The sequence below is a fragment of the Peromyscus maniculatus genome, chromosome 15, assembly GCF_049852395.1.
Source record: "Peromyscus maniculatus bairdii isolate BWxNUB_F1_BW_parent chromosome 15, HU_Pman_BW_mat_3.1, whole genome shotgun sequence".
Lineage (NCBI taxonomy): Eukaryota > Metazoa > Chordata > Mammalia > Rodentia > Cricetidae > Peromyscus > Peromyscus maniculatus.
This window is the reverse complement of record NC_134866.1, coordinates 62,907,564-62,925,712: the sequence shown is the minus strand read 5'-3', so window position 1 is coordinate 62,925,712 and position 18,149 is coordinate 62,907,564. Positions and strand designations below refer to the sequence as shown.

Below are 18,149 nucleotides of genomic sequence, written 5' to 3'. Positions count from 1 at the left end.
CCTTGCATAATTATCTTTTATCGGATTATCCAACAACTATGGCTGCCTCCTCAAGCTTTGGGTAATGTTAGTAGGCCTTTATGATAAACACCTACTTCCTACATATTTAGAATTCACATAAATTCTAAAAATAAATTTGATGTTCTAGGGTATCTAAAGAGTGTCTATTATAGTTGGGAACTTCTAAAAAGAGGAAGTCAAATAATCTACTCCAAATTGTGTTAGGAAACAGAGGCAGCTACTTGTGTTAGTGGTCTTGTTGTACAGAGTGAGTGCTGACCAGAGACAGTCTCTAACACATAAAAGACCAAATTCCTCCCACCAGCAGGCACCAGAGTGGTGAAGGGGGCTCCTTATTTCTGTAGCAAATTAATTCCAAATAATACTCAATAGCCAAATCTTCAAAAGACATTTCTAGTAAAGGCATTCTAAAATACGAAGAGCATAGGTTATTTTGGTATTTTCATGGTAATCCAAACAAACACTTCTTTTTCTTCCATATGGAAACAAAGCAGAACCAAATGTAGTTACTCATGTGAGGTGTGAGAACCTGGCAGGCAACCCATGACGTTAATTATGATTCCTAAGCTTATACATTTGGTAATTCTGAGGTATCCAAGGTATCTGCATCCTACTTGACCTCTACCAGACTCTCTCCTTACTCCATTCAACACTAGGGCAAGACTTTGTGAAAAAAGAAACTGTTAGAGGAAATAAAGTCAATACATTTTCCTAACAGTAAACAAAACAAAATAAATTCTAAAAATGCTTTTTCATTTTTAAAGCTCCTTTACTGAACCCATAAATACTTCATTTAAAACTCAAGAGCCACACTTGATGAATAAACTTAATATATGTTAGATTTTAACTATAACAAAGCCTGTCTTAAGCCATCACTTTGACTGAAATCTAGCATTGGTTTCAGGATTTTGAACTACAAAGAAAAACTTAGAAGGTGTGCTGGAACTTAAATTTTCCACAATATGCACCACACTGATTAAATTAAATAATTCCGGAAATCCATTTAAAATCCAGTACAAACTCTATCTAATAACTCAAATCCCTGAATAAAAACTATGTAAACCACATTAATTCTCACAAGTGAAGGCTCAAAAGGAAACTGCTCAAGAGACAAAAAGCAAAATAGCAATCAGTAGACAATGATGAAAAGCTGCATGTTCACACTTCCCTTAGGCTCATACTGTAACTGGGAAGTGCACTTCATAAACAGTAATAAGATACTGCTTGCAAAAAAGAGGTCTATCAAATAGTAAAATTTTTCCCTTTAGGTTAATCATATAGAACTATATGTCTGACTAATGCTTGTCTCTTTTTCATTTAGAAAGAACATATAAGCACATGCATTATGTTATTCTGGAGTTACCTAACAAGTCATGGAAAATTCATATGGAATAGTTGAGTTCTACCTTCTTACCTAACAGGTATGATGTATGTAGGGACTTAGCTCAGTGTGTAAGAGAATGAGCTCTGGAGACCATGTGGGTTGGAGGTTCATGTGCTGCCCTAATTGGGTAATTTTAGGCACATAGTTAAAAAAGGTTTTGTCCCAGCTTCTTCACCTGCATGGCTCTTGTAATTAGCAATGCAAACTGTTGACACATAATCTGAATGTTACAGGAGTTATTAGAGCTATGTCGGGTAGTGACAGAGGAGGAAAGGAGAGGCAGATTCCTAAGTCACAGTTGAGAGTATCAATTATATTTATAGATCAGTCCTACTTCATGTGACCAAGCCAAAAAGTATTGTAAACCAAGTGGGCAACCTATGTCATTTCAGATGGAAAAAGAATACAACTGTCTTGAAATTCTGGAAAGAAAGCTGAGTGGAAAGCCTTCTGGTCACTTCTGTCCAGCCCACCGTTATCCATGCAGCAGTGTCTTTGATGGGTTTATGCCGTGAGAGAGACTCTGATGGCTTTCTTGTTCGATGAATAATACATACTTTGGGGACAGTTTCATACAATGATCTATCTTTTCTCTAAAAAGACTCATGACTAAGCAAATGCAAATAAAGTATCACATCCTAACCACAAAGAAAGGTGTCCTTATCCCTATTGGGAAGACCATCTTCATATCCTGTTGGAACGTTGAGGACCCATACTTTTTGGAACTTGAAGCAACTCACAAAACTCTGTTTTTAAGATGAAATGCTTCCAAAGCTCATCTCCCCAGTAGCCAGAAAGAAATTTACATTTGAAAGTATACTTGCTTTAGTTTTTAAAAATCAAGTAAGATTGGAAATCGGATTACTTCTTTATAAGGAAGGCATTAATTTTTAAAAGAAAGGCTTATCTCTTTTGGGAAATCCAGTATTTCACAAGGCAAAACCTATTTGTGAATATTCAACTTCTGTGAATCATGCTAAAAGGAGTAAACTTTTTTCTCCTTAATGACATTTAAGATTGTTTATATGCTATGAGTGACGTATAGAAGATTTTAGGATTAACAATTCAGGATGACTAAATTCACACATGGAGTTTTGGTCTTGAAATAATTGTGTTTTTCAGATGTAATAAGATTAAAGTTTGTAGTTACCCTGTGTCCATATGACCCTTTCCTCGACACTAGCAGTAGTTAGTCAGGCTAAGTCTGTCCTAAAACTGACAGCAGTTCTCCACCTCACTGTCAACAGATACAGAGAAAGAACAGTAGGATGCAGCCCAGGTCATCTTATTAGATCCCTGTGATTCTCAGCTCTCTGTGCCAACACAAATATCAGGGCCACCCAAGTCCCAAAATACAAGTACCCACAAATTAATTAGAGCTTATGTGACATGTAAAATTATGGATAAATTAAAATGTTAGAAGGAAAAAAAATAAACTCTAGAACTGTTCTTTATTTGCATCTTGTGTGACTGGGTCTTGCTAGGTAGCCCAGGCTGAACTTGAACTTGAGATGCTTTGCCTCACCTCTGAATATCATGCATGTGCACTGTGTCCAGCTTTTATGACTCACCTGAAATCTATGTGCTTGCTCATCAAAAACACTGTAAAATCAATTTATGACAGGCACGTATACATCATCATTTTAAACATGATATACTAGGATTCCTTTTACTTTAAGAGTTAAGAAAACATAACAGTTGTGTAGTTTAATTCTACAGAGATAATTTAGCAATTAATTTATATGCTGCAACAGCAGTGCCAATGAGTTCCAACTGTAAGTTATTTTCTTGTTAAAATGTGCAAAACTGTTTTAAAACACTGTAATTTATACTGCATGAGTTATCTATGGAATGGTATCAATTTTGTAATTGACAAAACTTCTCACACAATACACGTGAAGTGGACTTCATAAAATTTCCTGTGAAAGATCTAGAGCTAGCTTTTCTAAATATGCATTTTATCAACACTTATCTATATTATCACTCCTTTAATAGTTTTTAATTGATATTTTTAGGTCATGTGAATTTTTAACTTTGATCAAGAAAGTTTGATTTCCCTGAGATTTCAGTGGTTACTCATGTTTGAAATTATTTTAATAATTTAAAATTAGCATTCAAGTAGCATTTGAGTCTTTAATTCTGAAATATATTTAGTACCACAAACTCTCTACAAAATGTAAATATGTCCAGTAACTATTTGCATGTGCTTACATATGCAGCATATATACCTAAAACTTAAAATCCTGCTATATAATTAAGTTCATTAATTTAGGAATGTATACAATGTCCATTACTCAAGTTTTAATAATTTATATAAAAATAGAGAAATTATTTTCAGTGAAGACAACATAAACTTGATTTTTTTTTATTAAGGATGAAGTTAAAGAAACCTTAATGAATATAGACTATACTCAGAAAAATTGCTTATTCTATATTTAAGATGTGAGTATATGTAAAACAAAATATCACAATGTTCCTTGGGAGTAGAGTCTCTCTAAAGTTGGGAATGTATTTGGTAGTTTAACTACTTTGGGATTAACTTAACGATGTTGTCCATTAGATTAAACAGTTGGTATTTATGACTACTCCTTTATTACTCTGTCAAAGAATAATTTAAACAAAGCTATTCCTTAGTAGAAAAGCAAGTCTAAGTCTAGTATGAGAATAGATTTGTATTTAATTATGCAGGAAACACCATAGTTGGAAATTCGATAATTTTATCAAAACCATCTTTGGTTTATTTGAAACATTCTTATATAAAAAAACTCCTCTTACATGTAATCATTATAGACATTTGTGGACTTCTAAGATGTTATTTTTAATAGAAAGCAAATATTTGGTACAAAAAATGTCTGGAAGAAAGCTTTTGGTCTAGTATAAAAGTTTCTTAGAAATCTTGAGGGCTGAGCACAATAAAACTAGGGCAATGCATATATTCTCAGTTACTCAGAAAAAACCTGCAGAAGTGACTATAGTGGCATGTTCTGACACATTCTTTTCATAAACCGAACCCTGTCAGTGACAGCAGAACAGATTGTGTGCATCTGCTGGGAACGAGCCAGATGACAGTGGAAAAACGCACATGGGTACCTTGGCACAGCAAATAAAAAAATGGAGAAAAAAAGACCTGGAAGAGAGAGTGCTCAACTTTAATTGAAACATTCTTTCCAACATGATGAACATCGTCCAACCCCTTCATGGAGCCTGTCAATTTTACATGTACAAATGTATTTTTAAAAGAATCCTTTATAAATTAGTGCTGTTTTGTCCTTCCACAGCACTAAATATTGACTTGGGCATTGCATTATGTATTAAAATTATGTCAAATGTAATAAGCACAAGGGTTGAAAAAGACACCTTAGTGGTTTCGTACCAGAACACCGAACTTTGTAAAACCCGTTCAGGTTCAAGTGAAATTTTAAATATCTGAGTTGAGTTTTCAGACCGTGTGAGTATTATCCTGTCAGGTGCCAAGGATGCCTCCATTCAAATATTCTGTAAGTGTGACTATTGTAAGTGGTGCCCGCACCCAATAATGCTGTACTATTCCATCTCATGCTGATCAACCGCAGTATTGTTTAAACAGTTGGCTCAATAACAGAAGAGAGCCCCATACATACAAACAAGTGTGTCGCTAGCTATAAATCATATCTGGAAGTTCTCTTGGATGCTCTGATTACAATGAAAATTTATTCTATACAGTATACAATGCAAATTTTAAACTGGAGACAAAGTTGGTTAATAGATTAGGAGTCTGACTGAAGCAGCTGCAGTCAAAAAAAAAAAATCCTGGTGATTAACAGCCATTTTCCAGTAATCATAACCCTGGAAAGGCTACTAAGCAGGGGGAGGGGGTTGCAGATGGGAATAATTCTCTAAGCCCATATGCCTTAGAGGGCTCCATCATCTTCATGCAGACTTATTATTATTATTATTATTTTTAAATTAAAGCTTTTAGAAGCGTCCTTGATTGCAGTGTTGGGAGCTGTCCATGCTGTTTTACCACAGGGAAGTCCACTCTGCAAGTATTCCTTGCGCTGAGCACTCTTTTATCCAGGCATTAAAACAAGGTTAGAAAAGAAAGCTGAAACACAAGGTGCACACCAGAGGGTCATTATTCAAAAGCGGGAGAACTATTTCAAGCAGACGTAACTCCCCAGGCTGTATACACCGGGAAGGCTTTGTCAACAGTACCTGCTATCAAAATATGATTTTTTTGAGAAAAGAAGTGAACTATAAAAACAGCAAAGAGAGCAAGTAGTTTCTTGCACCAGAGATATTTCAAGTTGTATCAAGATTTCCTGAATGTGTCTTTTATATGTCAAATGTTAAAGTCCTTGGTAAAATTCTGCATTTCCTGTGCTTTATATTTCTTCTCACATTGAGTGAAAAGATATAAAAAAGTCCATTTGTTCATTGCCTCCAAGTAGGTAAACTGTAGTTAGAGTTAATAATCACTCAAGAAATAAGAATAGTAGAAATGTATTTACATATTTTTAACTATTCAAAGAAAAGTACGTTTCATCTTTATAAGGAAACATTGATTCAGCAGGTTCTATATGATATATACTACATGTAAGCACGCTTGTGAAGGAACGTAAGAATGACTACAATACCACTTGTTCTTCATAAAGAATTCTATCACCACATACAACCAAATTGTAAAATAAAATAAACAAACAAGTACTGATAGACCCCTCAAAGGCAAGTACTGACTTAAACTAATTGAAGACTCCAAAATTCTTAGAGACTGTTTTCACAAAGCACCTTCAACTCTGTGAATCAGTCACTTTCCCTGAATTGAAATCTTATTGAAACTATTACTGTTAAGCAATAATCCATCTAAAGTCAAAACTTGCAATAAATGCCTTTAAAAAGTCAAGGCTGAAATTATTTTTATTCTCATGTTCCCATTTTAAACTCTGAAAATAACATGTGATGTGTGAAGGTTCTGGTTTTCCTGGAGGAAGAGGTATATTTTATTTAGTAATCATTAGTATTGATTCAACGTAGCGTCCAGACAAGACATTTGACCTGACAGTAACCCATTTTTAATACTCTAAAGGAAAAAAGTTAAAAGATTGCTAAGTGATCTTCATTAGTCAGAAATAAAATTGTTAAAATAGAGTGGTATTACAGAAGTTTAATAATTACTGGACATTCATTATATGAATACACAATGCTTTTCTATGCCTTCAGAGATTTCAAGAGCTGGATGTTATCACTCTCATTTTACAGATGCTAGTCTGAGGTTTTCTGGAGCTTAGATAACCTGCCTTCAACCACAGGCCAGTCAACTGACAGATGGATTTTGAACCCAGTTGGGGGTGTTGCTCTGCATCATCATGCTTCACAGATTATAGGCACAAAATGTATGTAATGGCATGTGTGTGTAATTAAGGAACAGCAAATGAGTATGGCAATAGGTTCTTTAAACGCTTTGTGTTTGCTTAAATGATTTTCTCTTTCTTTCAGATCCATCATCATTCCTCTCATGCTTTGTGTCTCTCACTTATTCTGCTCTCTTTCACCTCCACTCCATAAGCACGTGTGTACACGTGTACACACACACACACACACACACACACACACACACGAGATCTGACCAAAGGTTTCAGAGAGTCACACAGAAGCAGTTAATTTGGTTCAGGCTATTCCGTAAATGAAGCCTCTCCTGAGAGCTCAGGAAGCTGTTCATTGCTGCTGTGGGTGTACCATCCACTAACTTTAAAACCACAGAAGCTTGTGACGAAGACACTGTCCTGTAGTCCTTACTCTTTCAAGATCAGTGCATGGAGCTCTTTTGTCACGTGATATTGTCCTGTGTTGAAGCACACCAGTCTTTCAAGTGTAAGGAAATAAGTTAACACCTGAGACAATTCTACAGTCACACATGAGTAGTCAAAGCAAGCTAAGAGTGCACATGCTTTCACAAGACCAAATGATGTATTATTTTCATTAGGAAGAAGATCAGACTGTGTCCAAAAGTGAGAAATATTTAAAAAAAGGGAAAAAAGGTCAAGTGAGGAATCTTTAAGACTGTTTCTTTTGAGTTAGTAAATAAGAGAAGGAGATGGCTCACACAATGCCTGCTCTCTCTCCAGCCAGATCAAGAGACCTTGTCAGTCTGTTTGGACCCAGGAGCCACAAGGAAGCAGCACTGGGAACTGAGAAACTCATGCCGTCCCTTGGAAACCTATTCACGTCACCGTGGAAATTGTGTTTAGTTTACGTCAAGGGAGAAAAGTTCAAGTATGAAAGAAAAGTGTAGGTAACTATTTCTTTAAGCACTAACCTATACAAACTTGAAATGGGCTTCCAATAAATCCAGTAAGTCAAATCATGCACGCTTGCTTTTTCAAAGAGCCAGGTTAGCTGCTGTCGTTTAGTGAAGAAACATAATCCAGATGGAATTAGGTCGGGATTTATACATTTTTGACTTATTAACAGTTAACAAAGAAGGGTGAGAGAATCTACAACATAGATTTTATGTCCTTGGTCACAGAACCCTTTACTAAAAGACCAATGACTTAGTAAGTCTCTTCAAATATGGATGGAAATCAGGCACCTTGGAGAAGTTGTTGGTTAACATAGTTTAAAATGTCTAAAATGCTTCACAAGACTACCTACTGGATGCAACGCTAAAAGATTCAGGCATTAAAATCAAGAATAGCTTGTATAATGTTTATATAACAAGATAGTGTATTTTCTATTTAAAATCTCCGTACTTGAAACTTGACAGTGGGTGGAATAATGTTTATCAGGGTGGTGATTTAAACTTTTATACCATTTTGGACTACTAACAAAGAAATCTCATGCTGTATTTTAAATTAAAGCAAAATCAGAGATTTACACAATTTTCAATGGTATGTCTAATTTTTAACACAATAAATATCATTTTTACTCCCGCCTATATTTATAATATATGCATCAAAGTTCAACATTTCTTCTCTCTTGCTAGAGGACTCGGCCCACAGGTATTCTCAAGAGATTCATTTTACATTTTCTGAAAAAGGTCTGTTATATTAATCTTTTAACACTTTGTTAGAAAAACATATGTATTGATATTGACAGAAAAATAGTTGCTCTTGACATTTAAATAAAATGAAAATAATCCAATTTATCTACTTTAAAGGGACATGAAGTTACATTTACTTGTTGGAGTGTCCAGTCAATGTTATTTAGATAATTAATAATTGGTTTAGTTTGCTACTGACTAAACTAAGATTTATACCCTGTTAGAACATTGTGAAAGCAATAATTTAGTTTAAAAATAAGAGTGGAACAAATATTTATTATGTAGTAACACTTTCTCCTGAAGGGTCCCATTTAATATATTTCCAAAGGTGAAGGCTAGTTTTAGAAAGGTGTGCTGGCAATAATCAGACTCCACCTCTCACAAATGAGAATTCACTGCTCTGGCAGCTAGAAATTATTTTTAATAGGATTTAAAGAAAAGAAGCCCATTGGTAAGCGTTCAAAGTGTAACTGGTAATTACAAGCCACTTTTAAACATTTGTTACTTTATGTACCAAAGAGAAGTAGACGTTTCAGACCAGTTTCAAGTGCAAGGATTACAAATGCAGATATTTAGAAATCAACTGACTTAACATGATACTAGTAAAATTACTTATACGAATTTTCCCTCTTTGTACTTTGTATTTTGATCGAATTATTATTAAAAATGTGAATGTTTATCAATAAAAATCACAGCAGAACCACATGTTGTGGCGAAACATTGTTATTTCATGAGATAAGTAGAAAAAAAATCTTTGATGTTAATTTGCATCACAAAATGATCTGGCCTATCAGCAATATAAGGGGCATAAGCTTCACTGAAAAGAGACCATTTTATTTTTCTTTGTACAAGAACAAACCCCCACAGGTATCTGACCAGGCCTTCCTGAACTATGTAGATGGGGGTGGGGAGGCAGTCCCGTGTTCCGACTCACACCTATTGTTTCACGTATTCTACACTGTTATATGGGAATCAAAAGGAAACATACTGAGTCCACTTTGCAGTTCAGCTCTTAGTGATCTAGGAGGCAGAGTGTTCAAGTGGAAGAAGGGAAACATTGAGCCTTTCCTTTCCCAGCGCCACTGCTCAGGAAGGAGGCCCTCTGCTGCTCAGCCTAGGCTGGAGGAAAAGGACATTGCTTAGGGCTGAAATCACTCTGAGACAGAGGAGGGAAGTTTATGATGTGGCGCTGTGCACTGTATCTGGTCTGCAGCCAGCAAGTTTTCATTTTGTAGCCGGGCTGCCAGTACCTGCCCTGCATACACAAGAATAAAAATATACCCGCTCTACCTCAGGAACTGTGTGGATGTTAGAATTAAAAGAGTTTATTTCTCTTTCTTTATCCTGAGTGTAATTACTGTTTTTAAAAAAGAAAGAGCTGAAACTATAGTAACTGGAGGCTTCCCTTTTTTTTCTTTTTAAACTCCTCAAACTACCTTCCCACAAAGCCATTTAAGTCAAATTGTACATTTACAGACTCACCTACATGATGGATATAACTTAAAACATCTGCTTAGACACATGTTTTGTTCTGATATAAAAAGTGTGGCAATTTAAAAAATATAGGGCCATTATATTCTTAAAATATGTGTTCTTCTGTGTGTGTTCATTCATTAAAGAGATCTTTGACTGCAATTAGCTAGTCGGTTCTATAAAGCCTTCCTTGTGTGACCATGATTTCTAAAAATAAAATGTTCCAGTGAATATTTCAGCTAAATAGCCACACCTTCAAAATTACTATAAAGAAATCCCAATCCTTCATGGTGCATGAAAAAAATCATATCTGCTTTCCAGAATAGTTTGTTATGTACCTTACACAAGGTCAACAATTAATTAGGAGATAAGAAATGAAAAGTCAACTTTATTACCCTACTAGGCAAACTTCCTTATCTTTTCCTATCACTTACACTAACAAATCCATTGTCTAATTTCATAAAACTAAGCATATTTAAGTCAAAGGTGCCAATATTTAGGATTTGAGGAACAGATGCATTTGATTGTTATCATTTTAACTTGCTGAAAATATTACAGATATATTTTTTTAATGTAGTTTTAGGTTGGTTTCCTTTAAGCACTTCACATCCTCTAACAAAGGACCATGTCTAATACTCAAAATTCAACATGCTAGGAACTCACAGTATCCTGAAACAATGTGCAACATCTTCATATGTATGTTATCTATCACAAGGTGCAGGAAGACAGCCAGTGATGCTCAGGATGCAGTTTGGGGAAAGCAGCTTCCCACTAGGAACTGCTTCGAAGATCGTGTCCTCCAGTCGTTACAAGTTGAAGGGACTTCATTTAAATCATCACTTGAAGACCTGCACTGTCATTCAATAGGCAGGATGAACATCACTGCTTCATTCATTTCAAATTTTCTGCATTAAGAATTAATAATGTCTCTCAAATGTGTACATTATTAAAGAGTACTGATTCCTACAGATTTTTTTATAATAAGTTTACTGCATTTATTGCTTGTCATATCACCGATTTCCTGTACAATGCCCTCAGAAATTTTTCTTCATGTGTACTCTGAATTTTGTTTACAGTGGCTGTATTTTAAAAATAAAATAGGTACCGAGATTGGATTTCCAGAATAGAACAGCAATGTATAACAGACATATTATAGTAATAGCAAATGTCATTTGTTTTGCCAATGGATTTATATAACAGGTAATATAAATTCCTTCCTTAATCAAAAGGTGTCTTTTTTTGGGCAGTGAGAGCAAAAAAGAGTAAAATAATAATGTATTATATTATCTTTTCAATATTCTTATATTTTACTATAGTATTCTTTGTCAGAAACATTATTTTTCTTAACAGACAAAAAGAACATAGGCATTTTAGTGTTATCTCTATACTCTCACCATGGGGTTAGGGAATATATTCTTTAGCACCCTTTATTTTTATGTCTTAGTACTACACACAATGTGATGGTTGTCAAAATTATTTGAGTGTACTTTAGAGGTGTGGGCATGAACCCTGAAAATGTTAGTTTTTTGTTTCATGGTCTTTTTCAGTACTGAACATTAAGCCTCCAACAGGAGGTGTTTTTCAGGGAAGACAAATCTTGACGGTTTTCTCTGCTCACTAGCTAGAACAGATCATCACAAATCATCCTATTTCTCACGCGCCATTCTCTTCCATACTGCATGTTTGCTTCAATTCTCGGAGGGAAGCAATGTGGCTCCTGTGAGAAAGGCCCGCCCCTTCCTAGATGTTTGCTTCCCTAAAAGAAAGGATCACACCCCCTTACATCTTTGAAATTTGTCCGACAAGCAAAGAATTGTAATAACACTGTAGCACAGACTAACTTAGAACAAAATAATCAATTGGCAAATGTTGCTAATATTCTGTGTATTTTTAAGCAGAAACTAACTCCCCTCCTCCCCTACCTCTCTGTCTGTGTGTGTGTGTGTGTGTGTGTGTGTGTGTGTGTGTGTGTGTGTGTGTGAAACAAGACTTAACTAAGCTCAGGTCTAGCATTTGCACTTGGGTCCTCAGAACACTGTATTAGTGAAAGTCATAGATGTGGCGTGCACACGTGCACTGTGACAACCCAGGAGGAAGCCCATAGATGTTACAAGCTTTTGAACTATTAGGGGAATGTCACTTTCATAACTGTATTAAAGAAAAAAATCACAAGTTCAAATGCCAGTTTTCTTAGGTAGAATCTGAGCTGCCAGAAGTCACAGATATGCAATAATATCTCAAGTCGTTACTAAGATTCTAAGGACAGAAAACTTGCACTGAAGTTGATGTCCACTAATGTCTATCTCATGAAAGCACTCTGTGAGTCTTGAGAAATTATGTTCTAATAAGCCTCCCTTCCATCACACAGAGACATCTACTCTCTAATCAAGTTTTTCTTTTGTTATTTTATGAGAAACAATATTTGTGCACATATTTGTGTACTTATCTTTACTCTTACTGTTTTAACCTTTCAAATGCAGAGTTCACATAGAAATTTGCATGTTGTAAATACATGAAGTTAACAAAAGTTGGTATCTCTTGAGGGAGTTTTTGCTTAAATGCAATAAATTCTTTTACCATCTTTTTTATTGGCCACTCGATGATGAACTCAGCTATACAATCTATAGGTTTACAAAATGGAAGATCTACTATTTTTTCTTGTGCAATAATAATGAATATGAGGAAGGATTACATGACTTGTAACTGAACACATAAACTTATTACACTTGGCAGAATGTTGTTAAAGTTGAAGTAAACCTACATGTGTCATAAATCTACAGATGAAATGTCTCATTCACTACAGCATCCTATCTTATTATAGTAATGCACAGAAAATTAAACACATAAATATTAATTTTATGTATCACAGAAGATGTAGGCAATGAAAATGCAATGTTTACACTTATGGATGACTCATTAGTGTTTTATTGTGTGAGACACTAGGAGGCATCAGTAGGGTAAAAAAGGACTTCAATTTTAGAAGAAACAAGAAATTACTGAAGTGTTGGATGTGTGTGAAGTTTGAGTTTAAAATGCTACAGGTAAAGCTATTTTCTAAGAAAGTCTTAAACCATTATATTTTGTCATAAAGAATGATGTTTATATAACATTCATAAAATAGACATATATACATTTATATTATTTCACCAATAAACACCTATCAAGTTGTATTTTGCATGTATTGGTTCATAACTACATAGCTACTCATTTTGATGAAGAATATACTTGGTAACAGAACAACACACTGGATATTGACAATTATGCATTTTCTGATCAATTATTCAATACCATGAGGATGTTTTATTTCTAGTTAATTCTGCTTTGCATTCTACACAACACTTCTGAAATAGCCGAATTCATTTAAGCTCTCTGGTAAGCATTTCACACAAACAAGACAACTTGACGCCTGTTCACAGAGAAATGATGGAACTTAAAATTTAAGCGAGGAGAAAGCACATAAAGGAACATACTTTCTTTCACTGCACTCTTGAAAGCCTATTCTGTGAACACTGAGTTTTCCACTGTTTGAACTGCTCTTTCTAACGATGAAGCAACAGGGTTGTGGCACACTTATCTAGCTAGCAGTCATTTGGAATCAGAGTGTCTTGCTGTTCCTCAGCAATCGGCTTTTTTCTTTGCCCTATCAGAATAACATGTGAACTGTGCAATCTGCCTTTTGTAAGGTGTACAGTGTTGTTGCTTCGGTTTTGTGACTTGCCTCTGTGATCTGATTTGATTTCTTAAAGGTAACAGATCTCAGTGAAAAGTCAAGCTGTACTGAATGCAGGAACATTGGAGAGTCCGTGGGATTAAGGTATAGTGCCGAGGCTGGGATCCCAGTCAGCTCTTCTTCCCCATGTGGTATATTCATTAAGCATTAGAGATGAAAGCCCCTCATTTGGTCCAAACCATCACTGTGTACACGCATGCTTTTATAAGCTTAGACAATCATTTGGGAGACATTTTCTTAAAAGATGCTATTAAAAAAAGTTAAAAATTAATTAGTAATCCTTTTGCAGTCCACGTTGTGAGCCTTAACTGCACATTAAATTTCTCCACATTGCTTTGTATCATGCCCTGAAATTCTTGGTTCTCTGTTTAATAACTATTTCTTGTTATGTATTACAGTTATTATTGTAAAGATATTTCTCCATTTTTGTCACTTTCTGAGATTTCATAGTCTAAAATATATTGTAAGGAGTTGGGAAATAAAACCACAAAATACATAACAATAAATAAAAGAAAGTTTTAAAAGATAAGGTTAACATTTACCAAAGAGTTATTTAGTATAGTTCTCTATTAAAGAAATTTAAATATAATGAATAATTTATTAGAAAGACATAACTGTATCCCGTTCAGCTTATTCACTGAGTAAAGTGAAGGCCAAGGAAAAATTAAGATATTTGAAAGCTATAGAGTATACTTTTTTTTTCAGGATTCAATTTTCAGGAATCATTAGTTACTTTTTTATTGGAATGAATAAATTCCCCCCCAATTTTGCAAAATAAACCTGTTATAAAGAAAAAAAAGAGGCAAATTACAGCAAGCCTTTGTGACTGAAGTTTCCTGTGGTTATTTAGTATCTGTCCCCGGGAAAGTTAATGTCTATGATTATACATTTTAAAAATATGATTATCTTTGAAAAGGGAAGAAAGTTGCTTCTTATTATGATATGGCCATTTGTTACTTCAACAAATATAAGAAACATTAATAAGAAATAAATGGCACACCTGACTATTATCCTCTGCTGCATTCACATGCACAGCAACCAAGATGGAAACAGCGGAGTTAATGAATGAAGTAAAATATGTTTTTAATAAGGACTCTGAAAACTGTACAACACGTTCCAAAGCTGTGTAGACCATATTAATAAGAACAGTAGTTTTTGGGTTTTTTTTTTTTTAACAAAGTTTAGCATAACCTGAAGTTAAAGGTAACTGTCAACTCTTGACCCTTTAACTTGATGGGGAACCAAATTTTCAACAAAAATTATGTGTAAAGTATGTTTTGATGAATACTTTTAGAATCAAGATTAGAATATGATTCGTGATTAAATACATGATCCTTCAAATAATATACAAAACTCATTGACTTAAGGATTTTTGCCTCTTACGAGAGGCGGTAGGGACATCTCATTCTATCCACCATGCCCTTGCTTTTGGACCACTTCTCAACTTAATCATTAATTTCATGCTTATACTAGATGTTAATAATGTGGTTTGTTGCCTGCATTTTCTATAATGGAATCAATAGCTGCACTTGTGTCAGACTGATACACACTGAAGTGTTGTTTTTTTTTTTAAGACTAGTCCAAACTGACATTATTTTAAAAATTAAATGAGATATTTCAGCTGTGAACTGAAAATGGCTAAACCACTTAAGGCTGAAATTGGTTTGGCTAGCAGGTTAAGCTTGGCTCACAGGTGGTCACATTTCATGTCCTAGCAAGTCTCCAGGGAGGGGAATTATTATGCCCCACATAAACATCTTTACTCTGCAACCACAATCCCATTGCAAGGTGCCAGTGACGGAGAGCCTGGTCACTCTTCTGGATAGGCATGGGCAGGCAACTAGAATTTCCTTTACAGCGCTTAGAAAACATATGCACTCACCAAGTATTTCCTAAGACAGTTGCTGTTAGAGTTACTATCAGGCTAACAACAGTAAAATGCACTTTGTGTCAAAGCAGTTCTCCACCGAGGACCAGTTAAAGAATCAGCAGAGAGTCTGATTCTACTTACCCTGTCAACATTTACATATAAAGTATTTCTTATGAAAGACATCCATTTCAAAACTATGAGGGAAAGCCTTTTCACAAAGAATAACTATAGCATCTAAAAGAGTACAAAATGGTTCAGATATAAAATCTCCCTTCAGAATTGGTGGCCTTGCTCTGGAAAGGAAATAACATTAGCATTGGACTCAAACACTTGCATAATACATAATAATACAATAAACAATGTGCTCCGTCTCTGTAGACTTCCTTCACGGCTAACTTTGTCACTTAGTTTGGTAACTTTCATCTCAAGTCCAAACAGAAGGCGGGCTAAGGGACTCAGTCTTGCTTGTTTTTAAAAAGCTTAATATTTCCCTTGATCTAAACAACAGTGCATATGCTGAAATCCAAACGTGAACTGTGAAATGCATAGACTACCATGGCCAGGGCACTGCTTCTGGTCCCTACCAATAAAGCTCTCTCAAGCCAGCACTTTGGTGAGGGCAGAGGATGCACAAAGGTGGCCCCTGGCAGACAGCCCTGTAGCTTAAAGCCATCCCAAGAACTAGTGGCTCAGAATCCAAACCTAGAGGAAATCAATCTTGGGGGCAACTTACAAGAACATCTTTCCACAGTGAACTAACGGCTACGTTTTAAGACATCTATTTCAAGGTCACAGAACAGTCTGTGAAATTCTAAAATCCACCAGGTTCCACGTTCTCCACCCTATCAAGCATGCTAATGACGTGAACTAACTTCATGAAACTTTAAACAAGCTGATGTGACACGAACGAGTCAGATGTGATTTCAATAACGGATGGCAAACAGATACTACTATCTAAAAAGTTACTTTCAGCCACACACAAGGAAATCGTGGAATCTAAAGAAAAGAATGCACAACAAGCCTCAACTTAAGCCTCCCCAAAAGGAGTTGGGATAGACCTACTGCCTGGAAGAGATTGGTGCAGATTTCAGAGACAATACCCAAGCTATTTCTATTCTTTTCGAGAAATGTCAGAGGTACTTACATGAAGGAAGACTCGACCAGATTAGTCCTTGGAATATTTTCCTTTCTTAAAAGAGGAAGAGAGAGAGAGAAAAAAAATAACAATAATCTTTACTTCATCCAGCCTTGGAGTGCTTCTCCACCTGATTCAAAGCTGCAGGCACGGCGACCCACACAGAACCTTCAAAGTCAATCCAATAGCAGCCCGAAGATGTCTGGGTGTACGCGTGTGCTCAAGTGTCTGTGACTGCGAGCCGAGCGAGCAGAGAGCTGGAGACGAAGTGTGCGTGTGTGCGCGCGCGAGGGGGGGGGAGCGAGGGGGAGGCGCGCACGGGATCGCGCATTCGCGCGCGCACCGAAGCCGCTGGAAGAGGAGGAGAAAGAGGAGGAGGAAGGTGGAGGAAGCGGAGGAGGAGGAGGAGGAGGAGGAGGAGGAGGAGGAGGAGGAGGAGGAGGAGGAGGAGGAGGAGGAGGAGGAGGAGGAGGAGGAGGAGGAGGAGGAGGAGGAGGAGGAGGAGGAGGAGGAGGAGAAGTGGCTCTCTGTGGCCGGTGGGATTAAAAGTAGCCAGACTCGTCCAGAAAACTGCATCCAGGAAGGAAGTGACAGAAGACGGATGGGAAAAAGGAGAGCAGCACACAGCCTTAGAAACGTCGCGTAAAAGAGCGGGGGGTGGGGGGATGTGAGGATACTGGGAGGGGACGCGGGGGTGGCAAGCACCGAGCACACGGGGCTGGGGTTCTAAGCAGCACGTACGAGCCAGTGCGCACCCCCACCCCATTTCATTTTATTCTTGCCTTTGCCTGCGCTGCCTTTTCCTTTCCGTTTCTCTGTCCCTACGAGCCCAAACCGTTGCCTCTCCTCGCGAGCTGGGGAAATCATCAGTTTCACTCTTGCAAAAGGGGGGCGGGACTAGACCTCGCAGCATTTTAATAAAACAAACATACTGCAGCTCCCTCCTCACCCCATCCAGTCTCAACTAGATTGATAAATTACTCCACTACACTACTTTAATTATGTATATGGTATGCAGAATAAATCACTGAACATCAGTACCTCAATCAAGCACTTTTAAATGATAATTGCATCTTGGTGAATCAATCTTTCCATTCCTGACATTTTGCTAATTTTAGTTTTACGGTGGGGTAATGGCACATGCCATACGCAAACCTAATGACAATTCTTTATTGCATGAAAGGGAAGACAACACGGGGAGCGGCGGCTCCCTGCCTCTCTCCCCGCCGCGGCGGAGGACGCTCGGAGGGGACGCTCGGCTGCCGCGCGCTTGCTCCCCCGGGAGGCTGCGAGCCAGCCAGCAGGAAAGTCCTTCTCAAGTCGGGATCTTCCCTCTGACCAATAGGAGCGCGACCCTAAGAGCTGCTCCAGTGACTTCCCCCCCTTTGGATTCGCGGTAGCCACTTCGTTCTTGCTCTGGTCCGCGCGCGCCTCCGTTACACACGCGTAAAAGCCACGATCCAGGATGTCTGCCGTCCTCGATCCCAGGCGTGCGCTTCCTGCCCGCCCAGAACGTAC

The 18,149-nt window shown here is 37.0% G+C and overlaps 1 protein-coding gene across 9 annotated transcripts in view; it reads right to left on the bottom strand.

The window, feature by feature from the left end:
- Mef2c (myocyte enhancer factor 2C) overlaps positions 1 to 18,149 on the bottom strand; it is a 166,354-nt gene that overhangs the window by 127,705 nt on the left and 20,500 nt on the right. For 2 of the 9 annotated variants that reach the window (XM_042261752.2, XM_042261756.2), the window contains exon 1: positions 16,641 to 16,903. The exons of 1 other annotated variant lie outside the window; for it this stretch is intronic. The gene's annotated coding sequence lies outside the window, so the exon portion shown is untranslated. Of the gene's footprint in view, positions 1 to 16,640; positions 16,968 to 17,413; positions 17,513 to 18,149 lie in introns of those variants that run through there. 6 more of the 9 variants (XM_076552024.1, XM_076552028.1, XM_042261755.2 and 3 more) reach the window with 6 other exon arrangements.